The sequence below is a fragment of the Canis lupus genome, chromosome 36 (genome assembly GCF_011100685.1).
Source record: "Canis lupus familiaris isolate Mischka breed German Shepherd chromosome 36, alternate assembly UU_Cfam_GSD_1.0, whole genome shotgun sequence".
NCBI lineage: Eukaryota > Metazoa > Chordata > Mammalia > Carnivora > Canidae > Canis > Canis lupus.
Genome location: NC_049257.1, coordinates 26,633,692 through 26,661,234, shown reverse-complemented (window position 1 = coordinate 26,661,234; position 27,543 = coordinate 26,633,692). Strand labels below are relative to the sequence as shown.

The 27,543-nt window shown below is 36.2% G+C and overlaps 1 long non-coding RNA gene across 4 annotated transcripts in view; it reads right to left on the bottom strand.

Annotated features, from left to right (window-relative positions):
* Nucleotides 1-27,543, bottom strand: part of LOC111094249 — a 95,188-nt gene that overhangs the window by 58,456 nt on the left and 9,189 nt on the right. The window lies entirely within an intron of this gene.

Sequence of the window (27,543 nt, the reverse complement as noted above, 5' to 3'; positions counted from 1 at the left end):
TCACATTTGAGTTTTCAAAGGCATTTAACATATTTTTATTCATTTTATCATCTCATCTATCGTGTAGGAAGAGCAATTGAGCTCATCCCTATTGAACTGATGCAAAGACTGAAATTTGCCAATGTCACACTGATAATATATCGCAGAAGTGAAACTAGGACCCAGTCTCACCTCAAATGGGCAATATTTTAAATGGGTAAACTGGCTTTAAATGAGTCAAACTGATCACATTGCCTGGAATTTCTAAAAAAAAAAAAAAAAAGAAAGAAAGAAAAGAAAAATAAAACCAGCAGAATTTGTAAAGCTTATCCCATTTGCCTTTAAGTAGTAGACTCTACCTGTAAGTTCTACCCATCTACTGATACCTATATGCTTATTAATAATATTTTATGCCCTGTACAATAGTGGGAAATCATGTTTATATATTAGAAAATGGCACAAAACATACTGATTAACTGTGACAGAAACTGACCAGAGGCAAATTATCTCTAAGAAGATAAAATCATTAAATCCACATCATCTCTGCAAATTAGCATGATTTTAAAATTTCAGACACTGGCCAAAGAAATTATAATAATTTCCCAAGTTTGAATTTATCTCCTTTGAAAAGGAAAGTAGTTGGAACTACTTCTAAGAAGGTCCTTCAGGAACCCTGAAGCTTAGCAAGTATATTTCCTCCTTCAAGGTCACTGCTAAATACTCCACTAATTAGTACTTTAACTTCACATTTTAAAAATTATCTCAATTTCACCTGACTTAGCTTGTTAGTTATGTCCAGTAGGTCAAACAATGGAATCTTACCCATTCTAAGTGCTCATTAATTCTTAAAAGAGTAAATGAATGAACGAATGAATATTCTGAGACTTTTATATGTGAAGAGCTTTGCAATTATTTGTTATGCTGGGAAGAATGAATTTTTAATCTTGACATCTCAATCAAATATATTTGTCATAGAGTCATTTATGACCACAAACAACTGAAACAAGGCAAGACCCCTATTTGTGTAGTTGGGAAGAATGACAAAAATATTCTCAGAAATACTCAGAAGATTTCACTTGTCTCATTGACTCAGAGGATGGCATCTTCTCACACCTAAGCCAATCACTGGCAAAAACAATGGAGTTACCATTAAACTGATGAATACTAACCAAATTTCATTCCAGAGTAAGGGTTAGCCACTCTCACTCAATTCTCTCATGATGTTCCTTACATTCTGAGGTACTAGCTGGAAGGCTGGACTTTGACCTGACTTAGATTGTTCCTTGGGCAGGAACCACTATGCCCTGTTGGTCTCTGAAGCATGAATTAGTGACTCGGTGGCTACTTCAAACTGTTCAGAAAGATATTTTTGGAGAAGGTAATATTTAAGCTAAATTCTGTATGATTAAATGGAGCCAGTGCTATATAGCGATCAGGGGATGGTCATTTCAGGTACAACACTGTTTTGCAAAGGGTCTAAAGAAGGACCAGGATTAGTATGTTAAAAAGAAACAGAAAAGCCCATTTAATTAAAAAGTAGTGGGCAAGGAGTAAAATGGTGAGCTGTAGTGGATGAAGTAAGTAGGCCATTTCCAGAATATGTAAACCAGGGTAAGGAATTAGGGTTGTATCCTAGTAGCAATGAGAAACTATAGGAGGATTTTAAACAGAGAAGGAATATAGTCGGATGTATGTTTTTAAGAAGTACCACTATGGATAGCAAGGTGTACAGCGTGGAAGAGGAGAGACCAGTTAGGAGGCTATTGCAGTAGTCGAGGCAAGAGATGGTGGTGCAGTAGTCCATGACAGGCGGTCGCACAAATGGCGAGATGGGGTTGACTCAAGATATACTCTGGAGGTAAAATAGGCAAGTCTTAAAGAATGGACATGAAGGAAGAGGTCAGAAAAATCTAAGATAACTCCCAGATTTGGGGGGCTTAAGTAAGCAGGGGGTCGCTGGTGCCATTTACTGTCATAAAGAAGCCTGGGAGATGGGAGATGGGTTGAGGGAGTGGGCCATCAAGAAGGTCTGGTCTTGTCCTGCTTAGTTCAGTATCTTTCTAAATAACCAGGCAGATAGGTCAAGCAGGTGGTTGAACATAGGAATGTAAAGATCCAGCAAAAGGTAAGCATCGAAAATCTAGTTTGGGTAGTCATGGGCGTTCCAAACTGGCCAGGTACCATTTGTGGTATAGACATGAGGTAGCAAAGAAGCTGATATTTCAGATGTCCTACAGTAAAACCACTGAAAGATTTCCTTTCCTTTTTTTTTTTTTTTTGAAAGACTTCCTTTCAAATGAGTACTCTCATGTTGGTTTTCTATCTCTTTTTTTCGAAACTCATTGTCCAAGAAACAACTATAAAGCGTGATGTCACGATTTGAGTTTTCCTAAGGAAATAACATGGATGGAACTGGAGGGTATTATGCTGAGTGAAGTAAGTCAGTCGGAGAAGGACAAACATTATATGTTCTCATTCATTTGGGGAATATAAATAATAGTGAAAGGGAATATAAGGGAAGGGAGAAGAAATGTGTGGGAAATATCAGAAAGGGAGACAGAACGTAAAGACTGCTAACTCTGGGAAACGAACTAGGGGTGGTAGAAGGGGAGGAGGGCGGGGGGTGGGAGTGAATGGGTGACGGGCACTGGGGGTTATTCTGTATGTTAGTAAATTGAACACCAATAAAAAATAAATTAAAAAAAAAAGAAATAATAATTCTAGCAAATACTAAGAGCACTCAAGTTTCATAAAATCACTGAGTGAAGAGATTTGTCTACAATGAAATCACTGGCAATAATTCCTTTGTTAAATACAAAGCGTGAGGAGTATATCATAGGAATACCAACTACATGTTTATATGATGTTTTATATGCCTGGAATTTTGAAATCTCAACTTTAGAGAAGAAATTATAATCCAGAATTTTTTTTTTTTGCACATACCAAAGGGCTGTTTACAAGATTTACTTAGTGCTTTACTCTGACACGCTCAAGAGGCTATATAGTAAATGCTAAACCGGGAGAACTAGTAAATGGCCTTGTAAGAACAAGAAAACAGTAAACAGAAGACACAGAAGAGTGATTTAGGGAACAAGTGAAGGTAGAAAGAGTAAGTAATAGCAAAATCAGACCCTAGGCAAAAGGTAAAAGGCTTTTCAGGATGCTCTATACCACAAAGTATCTGGGCAGGAGTGGGGTGGGACAGGGAGTGGGGGTGGGAATTAATGGGTTTTTTAAGATTTTGTGCACTATCCCAACACCTTATCACAGCTCTCCCTCCTCCCTCCACCCACCCTCCCACACACACCTAACATCACTTCTATGTTTAAGTTAGTGTTGACAAAATCTAAGATTCAAATTATTAGCTACTCCTTGTTTTTAGCAAATTCTCAAAGTAGTTTAGCTTAAAAAAAAAAAGACCTCGAAGCACACTTCATTTCAAGTACCTTTCTGTTGTCTGAAACCTGAAAAATTCAACAGCAACCTAAAAGTTTAGGTACCTTGTACCTCTGTTCAAAAGACTGCAAAGGCTTGATAATTTTGTGCTAGAGGGTTTCTCATTATTGGGGATCCTCTGTTATACCCCACCCATGCCTGCAAGCACCAGATGCATGCTCAAAGGCCATGCCTGGTTTTATGTAGCAGAGACAAACCATATTAGGGTTTAGGTCACTGTCTATCTAAATATGCCCATAGTTGTTGTTTTTTTTTAACTTGTGCACATATCATATTAATCAAAAGTGATGAGAACTGAGATGGGTGATATTTGAAAAACTAAAAACAAAAAAACTGCCCTTGGCTTAAGACCATCCAGCTCTAATGACTGACTTGTAGACAGATGTGGTTCCGCTATGGATGATTACATTTTTCACAGGGAGACAAGAGCGTCCTCTAAGAAGCTCACTCTTTGCAGATTGTGTTTCAAGTGCTTTCCATGTAAATTATGGATATACGGGAATAAGATAAAGTGAAGCTGGGGAAGCTATTGCACCTAGTAAAATCTCTTGTCTTAGTATAGGGAGCAGGTATTTTCCATTAATTTAGTTCGTTGCTTGGAACAGTTACAATCTTTTCACTCCACAGATAAAGGGGATTTCATTTTTTAATTCTATCTTTCCAAATGGTCTAAGAAAGTCTATCTTTGATTTTTTTTCTCTAAACTTATCTCACTTTGGTTGATATATTCTGATTAACATACTGATGTACTCTGGGGATATCAGAAACCTAGTGTATTTTTCCTTTAGCTGTTTGATGATAATTAATATTTTTGCTATCATTTGCTCCATATTCTATAAAAAAGAATTGTATGACTTCTTCAAGAGTAAAATTGAATAGTTAATTGTTTCATTGACCTTTATTAACTGCTCATTTTCCTCCTTAATTAGATTATTATTCATAGATGGCCTTAAATGCATTGATTGAAGATTTTCAATGGTTTAAGAAAGGTTTAAATTGCCTAAGGAAAATAAAGATGCATTTCTATGATTGCAGAAGCTCATGAAATATGTGATTATTTCTGTGATTGCAGATGCTCATGAAATATGATTATCTGATATGAATGTTTATTACACACAAAAAGCTAAACAAAGTAATTTATTGACTTAACTATTGTTTCTTTCCACATTCAGTTTTTCCAAATGTTCGCACTATCTTTTAAGGGTGTGTGGACAAATTATCCTGCAATTCTAACCTAGACAGAAGGAAAGACTCACCCTCAATTCTATAATGTCATTTTGCTATTGTAAATAAGGAGAAATAACTAGATAACTGAGACACCCAGTCAAATTAAGCCATTTTGTCATTGATTTCCCAATTCTAAGTGTACAGAAGTCACATGTTCTTGCTTTCATTCTGACTAGACATCAGTTGTCAATTTCAATGCATTTCTTTTTAAATAATGTTTGCTCTTTTAATAACTTAATTCTTCAGATTAGATGTTTCTCCTTGGGTATTTAGGAGCTCATTTACTTGGTTTTATCAAGAAACCTCTGCTAGCAGAGAAATTAGGAAGAACTGATCAAAAAATTCAATGAAGATCTTGTCCCAAAATATGAGGAAATGCTAGCCCTGGGACCACTATGCAAATTAATGGAGTTGTTTCAATTTTGTTGTTAGCATTCTTCTAAGTAAGAATTACATGACAATTTTACAGTATTCAAATATAATAAAATTTCATCAAAATCATATCCTGGTGCCAAAAACAAACAAACAAACAAAAACAATTAAATGGTGAAATTTAAATATAAAATGCAATTTCAGTATTTTTCTTTAAAAGAAAGCACTCAGAGTTGTTAATGTCCCAGACACCATTAAAAAGGGGTCAAATTCCAGTAAACAATAGAAACAATTAGGGAAAGTTCAAAAACGTTTTGTCTTTATTCATACTATCTTTCTGGCCTAGGATATTCTCCATTCTTCTGTCTGCATGTTGTGGGTTGTATTGTGCCCCTCTAACCACACTCCACCCCCTCACAAAAAAAAAAAAAAAAATACATTCAAATTCTTACTCCCAGTGCTTGTGAATATGACCTTATTTGGAAATAAATTCTTTGTGGATGTAATCAAGCTAAGATGAGACCATACCAGATGATGTACCCTACTCCATCATACTGGTTAGGAGCAGGGTACCACCTGAACTCGTATGACCAGTGTACTTATGAGAAGAGGACACATTCACTGGGAAATTGGCCGGTGAAGACAGAGGCAGAGATGGGAGTTAGGCAGCTACAAAGCTTAGAGTGCCGGGATTGCTGGGAGCCACAAGAAGCTAGGAGAGAGGTGTGGAACAGATTCTCCTTCAGATTCCCCATCGTATCAATCCTGCCGACATCATGATTTAGGACTTCTGGCCTTACAAACTACTAGAGAATAAATTTCTGTTGTTTTAGCCCAACCTATGTGTGGTACTTTGATATCACAGTCCTAGGAGACTAATACATCACATGCCTGAATTTCAGTGAAGACACAGTTCAAATACCAGTTCCGGGATTGCTGGGTGGCGCAGCGGTTTGGCGCCTGCCTTTGGCCCAGGGCGCGATCCTGGAGACCCGGGATCGAATCCCACATCGGGCTCCCGGTGCATGGAGCCTGCTTCTCCCTCTGCCTGTGTCTCTGCCTCCCTCTCTCTCTCTCTCTCTCTCTCTCTCTGTGTGACTATCATAAATAAATTTAAAAAAAATAAAAAATACCAGTTCCTCCAAGGCACAGTCCTGACTAGTGCAGTTCACACTCATTTTCTCTTTCTATGCATACCAAGGCATTACATCATATAATTTAGGAATAAATAATATCTCTCCAGATAAGGTGTACACCACTTGTAGCTCAATGTAATTCTTCTTCTGAACTACACACATGGCCCTAAGAATAGCCTGATTCTTGCCTCATCTGAACACCTAGGAGTGGACTTCATACACAATATGAATTAGCAAATATAGTTGATCCTTAGGCAACATAGGTTTGAACTATGCAGGTCCACTTAGACAGGGATTTTTTACAGTACAGTACTGTAAATGTATTATCTTTTCTTGTGATTTTTCTTTTTTTTTAACTTTTTTTTTTAATTTTTATTTATTTATGATAGTCACACACAGAGAGAGAGAGAGAGGCAGAGACATAGGCAGAGGGAGAAGCAGGCTCCATGCACCAGGAGCCCGACGTGGGATTCGATCCCGGGTCTCCAGGATCGCGCCCTGGGCCAAAGGCAGGCGCCAAACCGCTGCGCCAGCCAGGGATCCCTCTTGTGATTTTTTTCTTAATAACATTTTCTCTTCTCTAGCTTGCTCTAATGTAAGAATAGAGTATATAATACATGTAACATTCAAAATACGTGATAAGTGTTTATGTCGTTGACAAGACTTCTCAAAAGTAGACTAGTAACAGTTAAATTTTTGGAAAGTCAAAAATTATACACAGATTCCTGACTGCATGAGGGTTGGAAAGCCTAACCCCTGGGTTGTTCCAAGGTCAAGTGTGCTGTTCTTGTTGACTGACAGGTGCATACCACCAGACAGGTGGTTAGCATAGATAAGTATAAACTAATAAAATAAATCTACTTTTCTTTTCCCAACTAAGTATACAGAAATTATAGTTATTTACTTGCTCAGCTAACAATCTATAATTCATTAAAGACCATTTTCACCTATGTATGTGTACACTGAAGTTGAAATTTTGTATTAGCTTCATCTAAAGATGAACACATTCTTTTGTTAGGCACTCAAAATTACAGGCCACACACAAAGGAACTTATAAAGTTCTAAAACTCTTAAGAAAAAAAATAAATAAAAATAAAAAATAAGAAAAAAATAAAAATAAAACTCGAGTTAAAATAATAAAATAATAATTAAATTATTGAATAATTACTCTTTCTCAGTCTATGTTCTAAATGTATTTTCTCAGTGTATTATTCTAAATGTATAATTTAATCCTCTCAACACTCCAATACAGTAGGTCTTATTACTACCCTAATTTCTTAAGATGAAGAAATTAAGGCATAAAGCAGTTAAAACTATCTTGCCTAAAATTTCAGAGGTACTATGTAACAGAAGCAGTTGCAAAGGATACATCTGAATTCAAAATGGACTGAGAAAACCATGTTTTCTCCTGGTTTTAATAAATTTCATATATAGAACGATGATTTATTTCATGGAAAAGTATTTAATAGAAAAATTAGGGCAGCCCCGGTGGCCCAGTGCTTTAGCGCCGCCTTCAGCCCAGGGCGTGATCCTGGACACCCAGGATCGAGTCCCACATCGGGCTCCCCGCATGGAGCCTGCTTCTCCTCTGCCTGTGTGTGTCTCTCTCTCTCTTTCTCTCTCTCTCGAATAAATAAAATTAAAAAAAAAAAAAGAAAAATTAGAGAGATTGCTCATTATCCTACTGGAGTTACAAATAACAAAATGAACAGAAACAAAAATACCAAACACAATCAAACACATAAATGAGTTTTTATGCTAAATTACTGTATATATGATGACTGAAATACCATGTGCTAATAGTTCTTGATGTCTCATTTAAACTTCTCATAAAGTTGGTGACTTAGTTTAAAGACATGTGAGGAAAAAAAAAAAAAGACATGTTAGAATAATTAGAATTAAAGGAGAAATCTTGGGACGCCTGGGTGGCTCAGTGGTTGAGCGCCTGTCTTTGGCCCAGAGCATGATCCTGGAGACCCGGGATTGAGTCCCACATTGGGCTCCCTGCATGGAGCCTGCTTCTCCCTCTGCTTGTGTCTCTGCCTTTCTCTGTGTGTGTGTCTTTCATGAGTAAATATATTAAAAATCTTTAAGAGAAATAAATAATAAATAATGGAGAAACCTTCAGCCTGTTTAGAAAGCCACACATTGTAAAACTCTGTATTCAAATGCACTTATAAGCATTATGTGAGTTATCTGTTCTTTAAAGCAGACACATAATGAATAATACTCATTTTGATTACTGTCTACATTTAAATTAATACTATCAATAGTAAATATGCATACAAAACCTTGTAGTTTAAAAAGACCATCATATGCATTATCCTATTTATTTATCAAAGGACTGGCATGGTACCAAAGTCCAGGAAGCTGGTAAGATCACCACTCTATATATGTAGAAACTAAGTTTCAGAGGTTAAATGTTCTGCTCAAAGTCAAGAGTCTATCAGATATGTTTTAAGTCTTATGATGCTTCTTTCTATTAATTAAACTCAGATTTTTAATTGGTTCAAACTTGGTGCTGTCTTCCTTTTCTCTTCACTATTAAACCAGATTAGTGAGATGCCACATAATATGCTTATATACCCTGTAAAGCTCAATCACTTCTCATTTTTAAAAGAAAAAATTGGTTTAGGAAGACAACAATTGAATTGTATGACCCCGAGATCAGTATAGAGCTCTATATTAGTTGTTAAAATGGTCTCATTAAATAATAAACACTTAAGTTTAATTTAGATCTTTAATCACACTAAAGGGCACCATAAACTTGCACATGAGATTACTAAATCAAGATGAGGAATGAAATCCAATTTAGTCTTCAAGCGTCATGTCTAATAAAACCATTTACATTAGCTAAACTTTTCAGGAGTAGCTGCATTTTAAAGATGCTCCAGCTCTGTATTGAGAATTACATTTTCTAGCTGGAGTCAAGCTTTCCAATTTTCTATTGACTACTTCTCCCAAAAACCCCATACCAATTTATTACCACAAAATGAGGAAGAGGTTGAGGAGGGGAAATATTAGCATATATTATTCAGAAATAAATAAAACAAAACATTCTAAATATTTCTAAATATTTTACTTATAAATGTATAACACTTTATTTAAAGCTAGGCTACTAAAATTGTTTAAAAGTTCAATGGTCCATATATCAAAAAAAATTCTCAACATGTCAAAGATTTAAATGTAAAAACTGGATTCATACAAGTACTAGACCAAAAAAAAAAAAGATAAAAATTTATTTTTTTTATTTTATTTAAAAAATAAAATAAAATAAAAATAAAAAAGATAAAAATTTATTGACTCTTGGAATGGGAAAGGGCTTTCCGTGGATGGTTCATAAGAAAGTAGTAGGGAAGGAATCTGACTATGAGATTAACAGATGTGATCCTTGCTCATTGCTGTAGCTCCATTATTAAGCAGAGTCCCTAGCACGTAATAAAGTACTAAACCCATAAATACCCACTGTTGCTAAAAAAAATAATAAAGAAATATTGTAATACATACAATACCCAAAATATTAGTGTCCATAATTTACAAAACATTCCTATCAATCAATAAAAATGTGTTACTTTTTTGGGGTTCACACATTTCTACTATAGAATAACATTCATTTAAGAGCTAAAATTAGGGATGCCTGCGTGGCTCAGTGGTTGAGTATCTGCCTTTGGCTCAGGGCGTGATCCTGGGGGTCCCAGGATCGAGTCCCACATCGGGCTCCCTGCATGGAGCCTCTTCTCCCTCTGTCTGTGTCTCTGCCTCTCTCTCTGTGTCTCTCATGAATAAATAAAATCTTTTTTAAAAAAAAGAGGTAAAATTATGTATTTCTATAATAAAAATTTTTTTCTGCTAACACTTTAAATGTTTTAGAACACTTATTTATCTATTTATTTATTTTAGAACACTTTTTTAAATAATCGTCACACATCATATCATCATAATCTTAGCATTTTATACTTTGGGGGTCACCTGGATATCTCAGCCCATTGAGCCTCCAACTCTTGATTTTGGCGCGGGTTATAATCTCAGGGTGGTGGGATCCCACCCCACTTCTTGGCTCCACACTCAGCAGGAAGTCTGCTTGAGACTCTCTCTTTCCCTCTCCCTCTGCCCCTCCCTCCCACTTACACGCATGCACACTCTCTAGCTCCCATATAAGTAAATAAATATTTTTTAAAAAGAATTTTATACTTTGGGCTCTTAATTAATATTTTGAATATGTAGATAATATTTGAGAACATGTAGTTTTTATTATATCCGACAGAAAAATATAGGTCTATGAAAAACACTACAAGAAAATTTGTTCCTTAGATTTAAAATTAAGGAGGATATTTATATTTACTGTCTGTGTTACTTTTCTACTGATATTTTAAAAGTCTCAGATATATATGTTTCACTATGCACCTCAAATGTAACTTTTCAATATTTTTGTAGTTTACAACGCAAATAGCTTCCCTGTTGAATTTGGCTCTCTTCTCCAGTTTCTCAGAAAGCTTCACATAGTTGGTCCTTTTGATTCTATTTTTGGCCTTTATTAATATGACCTGGCACAGAAACTAGCTTTTGGTCTCTTTAATTCTGTTTCCAACTACCATAAAAGATTCTCTCTTGAAAGTTCTTTGTTTAAATTTTTATTACCCTTCATTCATTAATTCCCCATGGAGATTTCCCATGGTTCAAAGGTACCAATGTAACAGACTTATCAAAGATGTCATTATCCTAAAGTATCTGCTCTTGATCTCTGTCATTTGGCTTGCAGTTTCTGGCTGATTTCTCTCATTATGGCCTGTTACTCAAAGTGAACACAATGAGCTTTTGTAAACATTCTCTGAAACCAGAAAGAAGAAACAATGTTCTTAGTTAAGAAATACACACAATTTCTCTATGTTAAATCTAAAAACTCAAGTATCTTCCTGTTGACTATTCATTTTAATAATTCCAAGAATGAAGCAGTCACCAAGTAGTTTACAACATCAAAAAGTGATATAGTAATTTGTCCACCCTAAGCAAAAAATTCCTGAAGTTCTCCATTTCTTTCTATATAAATTGTAAAATTAACGATCCCCAACTTCATTTCGATGATTCCCTATGACCCTGAAATCTATTGAGAGATGACGGAGATGGAACCTAACAGGGACAGTCTTCAATTGCCTTGTGTACGTTTCCCAGATGAACTGAATCTTTGGGTTTGGTAGAACTACAGTTTGAAAACTTCACCTACAGAAAGTGGGTGATTTTTCTCTGAAATAATTTGTACACAAATGTCATTCTTTAGGACCTTTAGGTGTCTCCGATAGCATTCAATAAATACCTCCTTTTTAATTAAAAGATATATTTTTTTTTAGTCATTAGGTCACTTTCACAGGGAATCTCAGAGTAGATTCTCATTATCTCAGGCTTTGGGTCCCCAAGATTTCCCTGGACTGTGCTTATGCCAGTATTATCAATGCTCAAGCAAGAATGGCCTTTAAAATAAAAGGTAAAATAATTTCTATAGTGTGCATACAGATGCTGGAGAAAACTACATAATCTTAAAAATCCTTAAAAGCAAGCAGAGATATGGTAGCGGTGAAATAAATTATAGTTCAAGGTTACTTCAAGAAGAGCCCTGCTCCTCCTCTAAGTATCTACTCTATTCACCCAACTAAATGACATCTGAAATTCTAAAAATCATATTCATTCCTTTGGTGTAACTTGATAAAATATCAATAGCCCTGAGCATATTGCAAAATTTTATCAATCGTTTTATCTTTAATTTGAAAAGGTTCCAGAATTATTCCCAAGAGCAAATTTTAATAAGAAAGTAGGAAGACAAAAAAGAAGGGGTGGGGAGAGACAGAGTCTAAAGCAGTTTGAACAATTCCAAACTTTTGATAACTAACTCTCAAAGCACAGAGTTGAGTCAACTCATATGTCAGGAACCAACAGTACAATCAAAAGTTCTGAAATGAATTTCCATGTAGAATGCAAAGTTTACTAAAGGAAAAGTAATAAAACATGTTAATTTGATTACATATTATTAAATTTGAATAGTAACTGCAACAATTATTTAGGACTTAGGTAAGTAAAAGACTAATTTTTTTTCTAAGAGATTATTTTACCAATGATATTAGAATTGCTGGTGCATGGTGACCATGAAAAAGGACACTAACTTTTAGCCACTTTTGTTATTTTTGAATCCTCTAAAGACAAGGCGTCCCTTTATAGCCTACATACAGAGTGGTCCACTCCCACAGCCTTATTCTTGAGAAGTTCAAATTTTGTAGCTTGTCATCACTTTTATATCTCTCACATAAAGTACAAATTGTGAGGGCACTTCCAGGAAAATGGTGGAGTAGGAGTATGCTAAACTCACTTCATCCTACAGATACAACTACATAACACTCCTATCAGTGCACATAACCCAGAAAACAACATGAAGGCTAACAGAACAAACTCTACAACTAAGAGAAGAGGCCACGTTGAAGGGCAGAGACGCAGTGGGGAGCTAAATCCAAGGGTCTGGCCACTGGAGGGAGGGAGCTACAGGCACAGAGAGGGGTCAGAAACAGACTATCACACTGGGGAGCCTGCACAGGGAAGATGAATCCCCATAGCATTTGGCTTTGAAAATCACAGGGGCCAAACTTCCTGAGTCCTTACAACTAGCAGAAATTAAAGCCTGGAGCATTAAAATCAGTGGCCTGGCTCTGGGAGAGCCTGGAGGGCAATAGGAAGCTGAATTCCTGCCTTAAAGAAACAGCACAGCAAGCAGCAATTTGAAAAAATGCCTGGGGCACATGGAAGGGAGAGTTAATTACTAATCTTAGAGTTGGCTGAGGAATTTCTCCAGGAACAAAGGAGTTGGCAAATGCCTTTTCACTCTCCTCACCTCACCTCACACTGCTGCCTGTGGGATCCAGGGCAGGGCTGGCATTCACTACCTAATTTCTTTATTCCATGAGCCCCAACCCCTCCAATGAGGCCTGCCTCAGTCCTGTCAGTGGAGGTCTTCTCTCCCAGGACACTGGTGCAAACCTTGCCAACACCACATCTCCTGAACTCCAGTCCCCCCGATCTCTCATGCAGGATACAGGCACCTTGTTAAAATTGCATCCCTGCCTGTGCACACTTTGCCAAGGGGCCTCAGCAGGCTGGGCCTCTGCAGTGCCCACACTCCTCCTGAGGAAGAGTACCCATGCCACTTTGTTAAAAGAGCCCTGCCCACTACTTTCAAGAGCAAGAGATGTAGCTGACTTTCCTAACACAGAAACAGACACAGAAAGTTAGGCAAAATAAGGAGAAGAGTGTGTCCCAAATGAAAGAATAGCACAAAGAGACCTAAGCAAAGGGAGATAAGTAATATACCCCCGATAGAGAATTTAAAGTAATAATCCTAAAGATACTCACTGGACTTGAGAAAAGAGTGGAAAACATCAGTGAGACCCTTAAGACACAGATAAAAAAGGACTATTCAGAGATGAAGAACACAACAATCGAAATTAAAAATACAACTGATGGAATAAATAGCAGGCTAGAGAAAGCAGAGGAATGAAATTAATGATGTGGAAGACAGAATTACAAAGTAATCAAGCTGAGCAAGTAAGAGAAAAAAATATGCAAAATGAGAATAGAGTTAGAGAACTCAGTGACTCTATCAAATGTAATAACATTTGCATTATAGGGATCCCAGAAAAAGAAGAGAAAGTAAAGGAGGCAGAAAATTTATTTGAAGAAGTAATAGCTGGATATTTCCCAAATCTGGAGAAGAAAACAGATATCCACATCCAGGAGGCACAGAGAGTCCCCAGCAAAGTCAACCCAAGGAGATCCACACCAAGACACACAGTAATTAAAATGGTAAAAGTAGTGATAAAGAAAAAAAAATGTTAAAGCAGCAATAGAAAAGAAGACACTTACACACAAGGGAAACCCCATAAGGCTAATCAATGGATTTTTTTCAGCAGAAATTGTGCAGGCCAGAAGAGAATGGCATGATATATTCAAAGTGCTGAAAAGGAAACATCTGCAGCTAATACTCTATTCAGCAGGCAATCATTCAGAATAGGGAGATAAAGAATTTTGCAGGCAAACAAAAACTAAAAGGGTTCGTGACCACTAAACCCTACAGGAAATTTTTTTTTTCCCCTACAGGAAATATTAAAGGAGACTCTTTGAATGGAAAGAAAAGACCATAAGTGAGAGTATAAAAAGTAGAAAACACAAAAGCAGTAAAAAGAAGTATATCTGTAAAAATTTGCCAAGGGATTCACAGAATAAAAGGGTGTGAAATATGACACCATATACCTAAAGTATGGGGGGAAGAGGAATAAAGAATAGGTTTAAATTTAGCAACTATCAACTTCATATAGACTGCTATATGCAGAAGATGTTATATATGAACCAAATGGTAACCACAAATCAAAAATCCTTAATAGATATGCAAAGAATAAAGAGAAAGGAATCCAAGTACATCACTAAAAAAACCCAGAAAATCATAAAAGAAAGCAAGAAAGAAAGGATCAAACAAAAACTACAAAAACAACCATTAAACAAGTATCAAAATGGCAATAAATACATATTTATCAATAATTACTTTTTTTCAAACAAACAATAGTTTACATAGTGATAGGATACAATTTGGAAAAAATAGGTAAATACCTAAACACATATAACCCACCCTAACTGAAGCGCAAAGAAATAGACATTTTGAAATGTCTCACATAAATATGTAATCACTGAACCAACCTACTGGTGCAGAAGTATAGTAACAGAGAAGAATCATTTCCCTGATAAAACACGTCTATTGTTCAGGCAGTAGTGATGTTTACACAGTGATAGGATACAAGCACAGCACCTTCATGCAGCGTACATATGCCTGCGATCCCTTTTAAGCCCAGCTTCATTCTCCAATGCCACCTCTTTGAGTTATACCTGATTTAATTACCAGTTTTCGTCCAAATTCACTAGGGAATGAGAAAATTCTGCTTTTGTTTCTTAGCCAGGAACACCTTGATCCTAAGAGTCTTATGAGAAGATATGACAAGGAGACACATCTCTTTGCCTACAAGCGACTCATTCCAGACCTGAGAATATGTGCAGACTGAAAGTGAAGGTAGGGGATGGAGAAACATTTATCATACAAATGGATATCAAAAGAAAGCCAGGGCAGCAATACTTATATCAGACAAAACAGATTTTAAAACAAAGACTGTAACAAGAGACAAAGGACAGTATTTAATAATAAAAGGGACAATCCAACAAGAAGATACAACAATAGTAAATATTTATGCATCCAACACGGGAGCACCCAAATACATAAAGATAATAAAAAACCAAAGGAACTAATATAAATAGCAATACAATCATAGTAGGGAACTTTAATACCCCACCTACAACAATGGGCAGATCATCCAAACAGAAAATCAACAAGAAAACAGTGAATGACACACTGACCAGATGGATTTAACAGATACTCAGAACACTCTATGCTAAATAACAGACTACACATTCTTTTCAGGTGCTATGGAACATTCTCCAGAATAGATTACATTAGGCAGCAAAAAAAGTATCAACAATTTCAAAAGAACTGAAGTCACAACATGCATCTTTTCTAACCACAATGCTGTGAAACTGGAAATCAAACACAATTAAGTGTGGAAAGAGCATAAATACATGGAGGTTACATAACATGCTACTAAACAATTTTTAGGTCACCCAAAAATAAAAGAAATAAAATATTATGTGGAAACAAATGAAAATTAAAATATAATGGTCCAAATCTTTGGGATGCAGCAAAAGTGGTTCTACCAGGAAAGTTGATAGCAATACAGATCTACCTCAAGAAGCAAGAAAAATCTCAAATAAACAACCTGACCTTACATCTAAAGGAGATAGAAAAAGAACAAACAAAATCCAAAACCAGCAGAAGGAAGGAAATAATAAAGATTATAACAGAAATAAATTATATAGAATCTAAAAAAAAAAAAAAACCAATAGAACAGATCAATGAAACCAAGTGCTGATTCTTTGAAAGTTCAACAAATTTGATAAAACTCCAGCCAGAGTCACCAGAGAGGATTCAAATAAACAAAATCACAAATGAAAGAGGAGAAAGAACAACTAACACCACAGAAATACAAACAAGTGTAAGAGCATATGATGAAACATTATATGTCAAGAAATCGGACAACTTGGAAAAAATAGGTAAATACCTAAACACATATAACCCACCCTAACTGAAGCGCAAAGAAATAGACATTTTGAAAAGACCAATTACCAGCAATGAAATTGAATCAGTAACAAAAGTTCAGGACCAGATGGCTTCACAGGTGAATTCTACCAAACATTTAAAGAATAATTAACACTTACTCTTCTCAAACTATTCCAAAAAATAGAAGAGGAAGAAATACTTCCAAATTCATTCTAAAGGGCCAGTATTACTCTGATACCAAAACCAGATGAAGAGACCACAGATAAAGAGAACTATAGGCCAATATCTCTGATAGAGATGCAAAATTCCCTAACAAAATACTAGCAAACCAAATCCAACAACACATTCAAAAAAAGCATTCATCATGATCAAGGGGAATTTGTTCCTCAGATGCAAGCGTGGTTCAATATTCTCAAATCAATTCATGTGATACATCACATCAGCAAGAGAAAGAATAGAACTATATGATCATTTCAACAGATGCATAAAAAGCATACATTCATGATAAAAACCCTCAACAAAGTAGGTTTAGAGGGAACATACCACAACATAATAAAGACCTTATATGAAAAACCCACAGCCGGCATCATACTCAATGGTGAAAAACTGAGGACTTTCCCGCTAAGGTCAAGTATAAGACAACGGTGTCCACTCTCATCACTTTTATTCAACAAAGTACTAGAACTCTTAGCCACAATAATCAGACTAAATAAATAAATAAATAAATAAATAAATAAATAAAAAATAGCTAGCATCCAGATTGGTAAGGATCAAGTAAATCTTTCACTTTGTACAGATGAAATAATACTATATATAGAAAACCCTAAAGACTCTACCAAAAAACTACTAGAACTCATAAATGAATTCAGTAACATGATAGGACATAAAATTAATGTACAGGAATCTGTTGCATTTCTATACACTAGCAATAAAGTAGCAGAAAGAGAAATTAAGAAAACGATCCCATTTACAATTTCCCTAAAAATAATAAAATACCTATGAACAAGCTTAATCAAAGACGTAAAAGACCTATACTCTGAAAACTATAAAACACGGATGAAAGAAATTGAAGACGACACAAAGAAATGGATGCCGTGTTCATGGATTAGAAGAACAAATACTGTTAAAATGTCTACTAACCAAAGCAATATACACATTCAAAGCAATCCCTATTGGGGCGCCTGGGTGGCTCAGCTGGTTAAGTATCCAACTCTTGGTTTGGGCTCAGGTCATGATCTCAGGGTCGTGGGATTGAGCCCTCCATCAGGCTCCATGCTTGGCACAGAGACTGAAACCATAAAAATCCCACAAGAGAGCACAGGCAGTAATTTCTTTGACATCGGCCATAGCAATTTCTTTCTAGATACGTCTCCTTAGACAAAGAAAATTAAAGCACAAATAAAATATTGGGACTACATCAAAATAAAAAGCTTCTGCACAATGAAGGAAACAATCAACAAAACTAAAAGGTAACCTACTGAGTGGCAAAAGATTTGCAAATGACATATCCAATAAAGGATTAGTATCCAAAACATAATAAAGAACTTTTACAACTCAACACCCAAAAATAAATAATCCAATTAAAATGGGCAGAAGACACAAACGAGACATCCAGATGGCCGACAGATACATGAAAAGATGCTCAACGTCACTCAGCATGAGGGAAATGCAAATCAAAACTGCAATGTGATATCACCTTACACCTGGCAGCATGGCTAAAATCAAAACCATATAAAAAACAAGGGTCAGTGAGGATGTGGAGAAAAAGGAATCCTCTTGTACTGTTGGTAAAAATGCAGCCACTATGGAAAATAATAACGAGTTTCCTCAAAAAGCTAAAAATAGAACTACCCTAGGATCCAGTAATCACATTACTATTTACCCAAAAAATACAAAAACACTATTTCAAAGGTATACATCCTCCCCTATGTTTTCTGCAGCATAATAGCCAAATTATGGAACCAGACCAAGTATCCACTGGTAGATGAATGGATAAAAAAAGAGATTTTTGGAATGGAATACTATTTAGCCATAAAAAAAGAATGGAATCTTGCCATTTGTAATGACGTGGTTAGAGCTAGAGTATAATGCTAAGCAGTTTAAGCCAGAGAAAGACAAATACCACATGATTTCACTCCTGCAGAATTTAAGAAACTAACAAATGAGCAAAGGGGGGAAAAAAGGACAGAGAAAGAAGCAAACCGAGAAACAGACTCCTAACTACTGAGAACAAACTGATGCTTACCAGAGGGGCGGTGGTAGGGGGTTGTGTAAAATAGGTGATAGGGATTAAATGGTATACTTGTCATGATGCACACCGAGTAATGTACGGAATTATTAAACCACTTTATTGTACACCTTAAACTAACATAAGACTGCATCCTAACTATACTGGAATTAAAATTAAAAACTTAATTTTAAAAACATACAAATTGAAAAAAAAATAAAATAAAATAAAAAATAAAAATAAAAATAAAAACATACAAATTGCAACTTAGGTAATGGTCTTCCATTTTAGTCATTGATTCAAAATATTGTCCATGACAAGCCTGGGATAGTTGTGGTTGATAAAGAAAATTCATTTAAGCCAGAATTTGGACCAAAAATCCAGAAGCACTCTACTGGCTGGATTGTGTATATAGCACATAATGTAAATTTGTTCCAAGAAGACATGGCCACAATCGTGTTTTTGGTGATAATACTCTTGCAAATATTTCAGATTGTACATGATATTTTCTTGATATGACCAAAAAGGAAGTATCTTGCTGAAACACATGTAAACTTAATCTTACAATCAGTCTAATGGCAGTGCCAACTAATGTCAAAAAAAAATTAATTTAGGCAAAATGTAAAATGTACCAGCAGAGTTAAGTAAAAAGAACAGATCATGCTCTTTGACAGAATATAAACATAATTTTAACGATTTTAATTTGAGCTCTCTAAAGTATTTTGTATGAATTTTTGCTTGCTACTAATAATTTTAGGTAAAGCTGATTAGAAAAACCAAATAAATCTAAATTTATCTTATAATAAGATTTTAATATTGTTTTTGTTTTTGGAGGGAAAAAAAAATGTCCTAAATCAAAACAGCATGTAAGTATGCAACAAAAGTGACATTCCACTAAAATAAAAAGAAAGTAGAAGAGAGATATTTTTATGAGTAGGAAAGAAAGATTTCTATGTAAAAAATTCCAATACCAATTTCTAGAGACTGTTTTCTGGGTCTTAAAGCACAGGTTTCATTCTTTATAATATTCTAGCATTGGAAAATATGAAAAGAAGATCTTTAAAGGCTGTATGGCTCTAGATATTGATTTCAGAAATGATGAAATTACAATGTGAGTGGTAATGATTTATATGATCATGTTAAAGTATTTTCTTCAATAAAGATAACATCATATGTGAACACATTTCAAGGCTTGAGCATGTTATGTAAAAAACACAGGTCATTTCCAAATGCTTTAAGAATTTCAGTGACAATTTCTAATACAATTGCGTGAGCAGAGGATCCACTTAGTAAATTGAGTAGAACCAGAAAGGGAAAGAAAAAGAGGAAAAAAAGGAAAAAATAATAATAATCAGTAATGTTTCTATGAATTGGGATAATAAGAGATAAGGCTGTTCTCCAAAAGGGTTCAAAGGTAGGAAACACTTCCTCTTGGAATGAAGGTATTTTGCCCCACACCAGGGACCCCAACCCTGAGGGCTGGCACCAGAAAGGCAAGCCCCAATACATCTGGTCTTGCAAATCTATAGGGAATAAGACCAGGAGAATCATAGAACTGTAGAGAACAGAGATCCCAGTCTCAAAGGGTTCATGAGCAAACTCATTCCCCCCGAGGTCCAGGACAAAAGCAACAGAATGTTACTAGACCATAAGTAAGGGGGACACACTAATTTCAAAGTGGATATCAAAGAGGCAGGAAACAACAGGGACTTTAATAGAAATGCTAGATGCTAATTGTGCGATCTCATCCTAATCGCTGATGACAATGGGTGTCATCATTAGTGCTCACCCTCTAGCCTACACTGGAAGGCATGCTCAGGCCACCCTGTGTCAAAACTTGTGTGCGTGTGTCTGTGTGTGTGTGTACACATATAACATTAGTATCTGTATATACATATATATACGTATATAATATAAAATATTAGTCATAAAAAAGAATGAAATCTTGTCTTTTGTAACAACATGGATGGACCTAGACGGTATTATGCTAAGTGAAATAAGTCAGACAGAGAAAGACAAATACCATATATTTCTCTTATATATGTAATATAAAAACAAAACAAATGAACTAACAAAACAGAAATAAACTCATAGAAGCAGACAACAAACAAGAGGTTGACAGAGGGGAGGGGGATGGAGGATAGGTAAGACAGGTGAAGAGAATGAAGAGGTACAAGCTTCCAGTTATAAAATAAGTAATTCCAGAATACCAGAATGTATTATATAGCATATGGGGATATAGCCAATAAATATTGTAATAACTTTATATGGTGACATGATAACTAAATAGATCACAGTGATCATTTTGTAAGGTGTCAGAATACTGAATCACTATCTTATACATCTGAAACTAATATAATATTGTATGCCAATTATAATTCAATTTTAAAAAAGAATTTTCCTTCTGAAAATACCTAAGATAAAGGATCTTTGAAAGGAGGCAAAAGGGATGCCTGGTGGCTCAGTGGTTGAGCGTCTACCTTCGTCTCAGGGCGTGATCCTGGGTTCCCAGGATCAAGTCCCACATCAGGTTCCTTGTATGGAGCCTGCTTCTCCCTCTGCCTGTGTCTCTCCCTCTCTCTGTGTGTGTCTCTCATGAATAAATAAATAAAATCTTTAAAAAAAAAAAAAAAAGGAGGCAAAAAAAAAAAAAATTTCAATCCACTAGATGAGAAATACTTCCCCAAACTGAGGTAATGGCAATGGAGAACATGAAGGAAGTATACTGACGTTTAAGAGAAAGAAGCAATAGAATTTGATAGTTGGTAGTACATAAACCAAAGAAGGTGAGTTTGACTCCTTATTTCTGACTTGAGGGACTTGGGTGGGTGGTAGTTCCACTTACGAAAGTAGAGACTAAAGAGAAGTTGGAACTCAATTAACAATAACTTTATTTGGGGCACTTGGGTGGCTCAGTCAGTTGAGTATCCAACTCTGGATTTCAGCTCAAGTCATGATCTCAGGGCCATGAGATCAAGCCCCACATCGGGTTCCGTGCTCAGTGCAGAGTCTTCCTGAGATACTCTCCCTTTGCCCCTCCGCCCCCGACTCCCACATTCTTTCTCTCAAAGAAAAAATAATAACTTGATTTTAAGGAAATCTCAAGTTTTATTTTGCCCTTCTTTTTCAACTAAATTTCCAATATTGTTTACATCACTCATTTAATTGAACAGTCATTGAAGTGTCAGCCAAATCTTTATGCTGGGACTCCACAGGGAGCATCTCAAAATATGTAGGGTGAAATATCTGTGGATCTGGGGACTCGAGTTGCTGTCAACAACAGGACTGTCCCAGTTAAAAAAATAAAAATAAAAACCTGCTCTTACTTTTCTTTTCCATAACATACATATTTAGGCTCCAAACATAATCACATTCCTTATGTGAAAGGATTCTAGGTAAAAAAAAATCCTTCGATCACAATTACTTACTTCTCTACACTGTCATAAACTTGCAATGGTTTTGGCAGAATGCTGAATTTTCCAAGCAATAAAGCCAAAAGGTTACTAAACATGAAGATGCCAACTGTTTTTCTTCCTTTGTTGATTCTCCTCTTGAAACTAAACAGACCCTATTCCCTGAAACCTTGTTGTTACCACTCAGCTCTTTTCATGCCATACTTCATACCATATGCTTCTCTAGTAAGTTTATTCAATCATTTCAAAGGGCAACATCTATTCCTTTCCCTTCTGCTTAAAATCTTTGCACTCTATAAATTGATATGACAATCCAAGAACTAGAAAAAATAGCAATCAAAAATCCTCTACAAAAGAATCAAGATCATGGCAAGTAAATGAGAGTCTATATGTACTTGTACATTAAAACAATCAACTAGAGGAACAAAACTTGAAAAGAAGTGAGACAAATACCTGTTAATGATACATAAGAATAAATTTCGATCAATCCAGATAATTATTTCACATGAAAGACAATTAAAATTTCTCAAAACGAAGTAAAAGATCAATGTTTTAAGTATGATTGTGAACAAAAGAACAAGGCACAAAAATATTACATGTAGGGTAGTTCCATTTGCATATATTTTTAAACCTCATTGCCTAGGAATGCAGACATACGTGGTTAAACAATATAAAGAAAAGCAAGGGCAAGTTGATCACAAAAGTCAGTAGAGTGTAGCTAAAACAGGGAATATGTGGGAGGAGCAGCCTCTTGAAAGCTGTAGATGTTCTAATGTTTGACCGAGGACATGTTATAGTTTTGTAAAATTCATTACACTATACTTTGATGTTATTTGCAATCATCCCTATGATTGTTATATCTCGTAACATAAAGATAACTTTTAATTAAACAAATAAAACAAACAAGCATAGATACGTCCACTAAAGAACTTTTCTTTATAGGTTATCATCAACCTATGAAAAGCTCTTATCTGGCAAGTTTGCTAAAGCAATTTCACTGGAGTCATCCAAAAAAAAAAAAAAATTAGATAAGGCCATGAGGGACAATATACAATAACACATAATGAGCCAAAGAGTTTTCCATCTTTCTGAAAAATATTTCCTACGTGACCATTTTTTTATTCATTCATGAGAGACACAGAGAGAAAGAGGCAGAGACACAGGCAGAGGGAGAAACAGGCTCCTCGAAGGGAGCCTGATGCAGGACTTGATCCCCGATTCCGGGATCACGCCCTGAGCCAAAGGGAGATGCTCAACTGCTGAGCCACCCAGGTGTCCCAATTTTTTTTATAGCTACATAAACATTTCTCAAAAAATAGGAAGCAAGATCTTGAAACTTTACAAAGTTGTATAATTCTCCAACAGTGAGTATGTCAAACTGCTCAATTCAATTACCTCAAAATTGCTAAATTTCAATTTCCTAACCTGAAATTCCTCTGAAACAGAATATTTTTTTCTTAACTTATGTTAAAAGATATATAACATTTTACATATTTCCTATAAAATAGTGTTGTTGCAAGTTTAATCCATAATGTTTGTAGCTTTAGCATTTTCACTGCGCTCTGTATCACTGTATTTACAGTAATACACCCAACAAATCTAGAATTACTTCCATTAAAAAACTGAATTAGCAGTACCAGAAAAATATCATCTGTTGCTATAATAAATAAAAGTAAAATGAACTTTGAAACATAAATACTGAAAATAATTCTCAGTAAAAACAAAAGCAGACACCAAAGGTAGGATTGGCATGTTAGCTCACCCCTCCACCACTTCATGAGTCCCTCAGTGCCCACCAATCTACCCTAAATAGAACAGTTACAAATAAATAAATGAATAAATAAGCAAGAAGAAATGTGATTGCTACCCATCTTCAAGGAAAGACTCACTACTCTTTCCTACTATATTCATGTGTTACTACATCTGAAATTGTTTGCTAAGTACACAGCAATCGATGAGATCATTTATCCCCAATCTTCACTAAACATGCTATATTTTAAAGAATTAATATCTAACTTTGTATTTTTCAGGCAGAAGGTCAATTTTATTTGTCTATTTTAGATTAGTCTCCAAAATCACAATCAGCATTATCTGACAGTTTACAGAGATCATATCTAATAAAAAAAAAAGTAATTAAAACTTCAGTCCTACAGCTTGGTAGTCATCAGACCACAGCCAATAAACCAAAGGGCTCATAGCTTCTCACAGAGCAAAAGCTGCTTCAGTGTTCATGCATATACATCGCTACCTACGGTGCTTGGTTACACTTTGCACCAGGCTACCCGTACCCTGTGGCAAGGTCAAATTGTGAGTGAAAGAAAACAAACTTAAGAGCAAGGATATTTCCCATAGATTTCATCCCTTTCCATGAACTAGAACGCCCTCTGATCCAGATCTCCCCAGTCCCAAGGACACTAAATAATTTCAGGTGAAAGAAATGTCAAAGATAAAAGGAGCATAGAGTGTCTGGGCTAGAAGGCAATTTAAATCATCAAATCCAATCATCCATCCAACAATGTCCAATACCCCAGCCTTTGCTTCAATGGAACTTGCAGATTTTCCATTACTGAGTATATATAATGATATATATGCTGAGAAAATGTGTTTGCAGATGATCATGTTAGCAATAAAAAAGGGATGGCTAATTAGACTGGTCAGAACTGACATTCACTGACAGTGACATTCACTGACCACATTTCATGTTTTACTGGGTGCGCAGGGCTACTATGCCTAATGCAAGAAGTTGGCCCCTTCCTTCCTTCCTCTCACGTTTTTCACGACCCATGTCCGGCCCTGTGGTTTATTGCTGATTTCCCTGTGACTGAATGATAGGGTGAGACCCATGATACAGAACTCCCATCCAATTCCATGGTTAGGGAGGAGGAAGTCCCTCATAAAATTCTTGATCCAAGCCTCATTCCCCAATCCAGTCTGTTTGAGATACTGGAAGAAAGTAACAAAGGCAATACTATTCACGTTTGGGTAGTAAGCCTTTTGTGTACACCCCAAATTAAAAAAAAAAAAAAAAGAAAGAAAGAAAAGAAAAAAGGAGAGGCAGGAAGTACCACGAACCCCTAACATCCATGCGTGATAGACGTTACTCAAGGTGTCAATAACGCGATGATAATGCCGCTGCCCTCAAATAAGACACACACATGAGGTATAAAGCATTACAGCTGATTGGACAAAACTGTAGCCTGGATAAATCATTTAGTTACTTAGATAATTTATGTCCCAAAAAGGCAGCCTTTAGGTAGGTAGCATATTTAACTATATTAAGTAATATAAATACAAATAACATGCAAATTATATATGTCATGCCTTCAACAGCCAGGAAACTGTAAAATTCCCAATACAACTTTTTACTAGAAATATTTTGAAAAAAAATGAAAAAATAATGATTTTGATATTAATGAAATAGACTGAAACAGAGCTAAAGGATGCATTTTAACAGATAAAGAGACTTATTAATAGGAATTTTGCACAGCTTTGCATATTTGATATCCCTAGAGGTAGGCTGGCTGAAGCACCTATCAGGTGTCTCAGATGTTTATAGATGCAGGCTGCTCTGACTGGTCAGTACTACACGGAGGCCTATACCATCAACCGTCAAATATTCTTTTTTTTTTCTTTTTTTTTTCCTTTTTTTTTCCTTTTTTTTTAACCGTCAAATATTCTTAGTGCCATCTCTACATGTACATGAATGAAAAACACAGATGAGTACCCATCTCACAGAATTAGTTACGAGTAATGCTATAAAGTGCTTCGAATCCCATCCTTGGTCTTACTTACAGTGCTTTGCAAACGGTATGCTGTGACTCCGGAGCTATGGAGACACTCTGGTGGGATGGAAAGTTCAGCCACGTTTCTCCTACCCTCTCAGAGCAGCTCAATCACTAGGGGACCTCAACCTCCTGTCCCAGTCACCTCCTTCCCAGAGAATTAAGCAACAAAACTTTTCTATTCCTATTCTTTACTAGGTTAGGAAGCAGTCACTCTGAGCGATGTGCGCATATGTATAAGTGTAATAACCAGTTGCCTGCTCCACAAGGACAGTTACAATCTAGTAGAATTTTTAAAGAACTCATTTAAACATTTACAAATGCAAATAACTACTAACTAGCCATTAATTATCTGCCTTTCCTATCTGAATAAGGCTGGCCATCCTCATTCACTGTTGGAAACTGTCAAGACACATTTTCTCATTTTATATCAATCTGCTTTCTAGCCTACAGAAATCAAATAAAATTAATAATTCTGTGTTATCTAAATTTGGAAGCCTTAATCTATTACTTTTCCATCTGAAGACCACTGCCTTAGAGGAGAAAAAAAAAAAAACACTCAGCAAGTAGAAGCTGAAATGCTATTCATAGATTCCATATCAGATAAAAGAAATGTTCCCATTTGGAGTCCTCTAAAACCGGGAGTCTTTTCATTACAATGGGGTAGAAAACAACCTACAGCAAGACCACCTTCATATCAGCTGCTAAGTCCGGTTTACGCTTTTCTTACTTCATTTTGTTCTTAATAACCCTAGCCAGTTATCTCCATTTTTATCACATCTATTGAACAAGACCTTTCATCTGTCTACCTAGTACGTTTTTCCTTTGGGGAATCACTCTCCCCATAGTAACCTGCTTTGGCTCACGGGTTCTGGTGAGCCCACCCAGCCCTAGGAAGGCCCAGACGCCCCAAGCCAGGGCTATCAGAAATGCCCCCAGGAAGTTCTGTGAAGGCTTCTGCACAGGTTCTCCAGGTTCCTGGATGGTCATTAACTTAAGGACCACGGAACCCGAGCTGCAGGGGCCAGAGAACCCAGATCTGAGGGCCAGTGCAGACTACGTTCAACAGTGAGTCAGTGAGAACCAGCGTCAACTGATTGCGATGTCTCTTGCAATAAATAAAGTATCTTGCAAGTGCCACTTTGGTGTTTTGAAATCGGTAAAAGGCAGTCTTCTTCTCTTGTCGGAGTACAACTTTACTCTTGCTTCAGAATTGGCAGCTATCACATTAGCAGCCAAGGTGACTATGTAGACGCGTGATGGGAAAAGGGAAAAGAAGTGCCTTTCTTAGCGCGCAGAAAGGGGTGCACGCATGGGTTCATCTAAGAAATATAATACCTACTTAACGTTTTTCTTCTGTGCATTAGCAAAATCATGACTTGTGGTCATTCCCTTTCCTTCCTTACTAATTACGTTGCCATTCTACCTAGAAAATTCTCAGGCCTTCCTGGAGACAAGTCTAAACTGGGATGATGCCAAACGTGTAAAACAGCAAGCAGGCCGGCAAATCTGAGACGTGAGCAAGCTGGCAGAGAGAATAGCAAAGTGAAAAGACAGAGAAGTAAGGGAATGCCTCGAATGAGACTTTTTTTAAAAAAGATTTTACTTATTTATTCATGAGAGACACACAGAGAGAGGCAGAGACACAGGCAGAGAGAGAAGCAGGCTTCATGCAGGGAGCCCGATGTGGGACTCGATCCTGGGACTCCAGGATCACGCCCCGGGCCAAAGGCAGGTGCCAAACCGCTGAGCCACCCAG